Raw genomic sequence first — 2,269 nt, forward strand, 5'->3', positions numbered from 1 at the left:
GGGGCCTACATACCATTTGACCCCTGGCCTACATACCATTTGACCCCTGGCCTACATACCATTTGACCACCTTGTGGACCACCACATGACACCAAAGCAGAACACCTGTTACACACCTGTTATAACAAAGAATCTGAATTATGATGATGTGACTTCACTGTGAGTTCCCTTTGTAGCAATACAGAAGTGAATTCAAGCAAACAAAATAGTTCAATATGTTCTGTTTGGAGAGCGTTGGTGGTGTTTAGCCGGATCAAATTGACTTGGGACATTAGTGGAACTTTGAAACAGCACCGAAATGTAAATATATTGTTTTCAACTCAATGCCGAGCAATACAGATAATATGGCAGACTGGAAACACAACTCTGCCTTAGAATTTAAATAACAGAGAGCCTCTCATATTTGCTATTTTTTATATAGGCTAATAAGCGCATCCATTCGCTGATCAGTCAATCTATGAAATAAATACAAACTAAAGGGCCCCAGCAGCATGATAGTCTGTATTGGACCAGAGTCCATACGATAGGTTTTGCAAACCACATTTTAATGCACAGGCTTATGGAACAATATACTTTTTTGACACTAGTGCAGTTTCACACACTATGGGAGGAAACTGATGACAAAATTGACAAGTAAGCCATCCATTTTACCATCAACTTAATGTTGAAATTTGTTGTCCAGCGAGATCATATTACATGGACAAAAAAGTGGCAAAAATGATAGCTAATCACACAAAAGAACATCAATATATTTTAATTGTACTATTTATTTTGATGATAAATGCATTTTAAGTAGAACCACTCAAGGATGTTTTGCATTTTCTTATTCATTTATTATCTTTATATCACATGAAGTACTGAATTAAGTAGGTCTAATGAATAGGTGTAATTAAATGTACATTATGGTAAATGACCAGTAGGCTATTGATCTCTGACCTAAGGAAATTACTTTTCATTGAAGGCATAATGCTAGGAAGCCCCTCATCTGCAGCACTATTGCTGTCAGTGGTGTAAAGTAACAAAGTACATTTACTCAAGTACTGTACTTAAGTACAATTTTGAGGTATTTCTTACTTTACTGGAGTATTTCCAATGTTCAGTACTTTTACTTCTACTCCACTACATTTCAATGTAAATATTGTACTTTTACTCCACTACAATTATTTGAAAACTTTAGTTACTACTTTACTTGTTTAGATTTTGATTATTATTATAAAACATACAGTAACCACTTGCCCTATAACCCATCAATTTCGTCCATTTGAAAATAGCCAACGCGTCACAATGTGTCACGATGCGACACATTGTGAGCTTGTAGATCTGCTATTTTCAAAAAATGGGACATTCTGCATAATGAGTACTTTCCACTTGTGGTACTTTTAAATATATTTTGATGCCAATACATTTGTACTTTTACTTCACATGTGTTACCAATGATACTAATGAAGGCTCTGTTCCATTTAGTGTAGCACAGTGGTTCTCAAACGTTTTAATTTCAAGGACCCCCATAACTCTGAGAGTGTACAAATGGAACCAAAATGGACCCGTAACCATTTGTACACTCTCAGAGTTACACGCCCGTGAGAACGCTCTCAAGAAACCATGAGGGTCCCAGGACCACACTTTGAGACGAGACCCACTGGTGTAACAGAGTGTTTCCAGTGAGCCAACATGCACAATATCAGCACCCTGACTCTGTTTAAACAGAATGGAACAGAGCCTTCGTTAGTATCATTGGTAACACCTGTCACCTGTGAAGGAAGTAAAGAAGGGGACCAAAGTGTTTCCAATAGGCTCTATGCACAGCAGCCATATTATCACTTCCTTCACAGGTGTTACCAATGATACTAATGAAGGCTCTGTTTTCCATTTAGTGTAGCACAGTGGTTTCCACGACCCCCATAACTCTGAGAGTGTACAAATGGAGAGTTACACACATGTAAGGGGCCATTTGGAAGCCCATGAGGGTCCCTGGACCCCAACTGTAGACCCACTGGTGTAACAGAGTGTTTCCAGTGGGCCATGCACACTATCAGCACCCTGACTCTGTTTGACCAGAATGGAACAGAGCCTTCATTAGTATCATTGGTAACACCTGTGAATGTCTTCATAATATGGCTTCTGTGAATAGAGCTCAGTGGCAGTGCAGTGAAGTGAACTGTTTATTTATTGTCGTGTGACGCCCTCTAGTGGGTAAAAAGAAACGAACCGGCCAGGATTTCTTAAGAAACGAAAGTAAAATGAATGAATTCAAACTCTCCAGTCATTC

The sequence above is a fragment of the Gymnoscopelus microlampas genome (genome assembly GCF_963454915.1).
Source record: "Gymnoscopelus microlampas genome assembly, chromosome: 7".
Classification (NCBI taxonomy): Eukaryota; Metazoa; Chordata; class Actinopteri; order Myctophiformes; family Myctophidae; genus Gymnoscopelus; species Gymnoscopelus microlampas.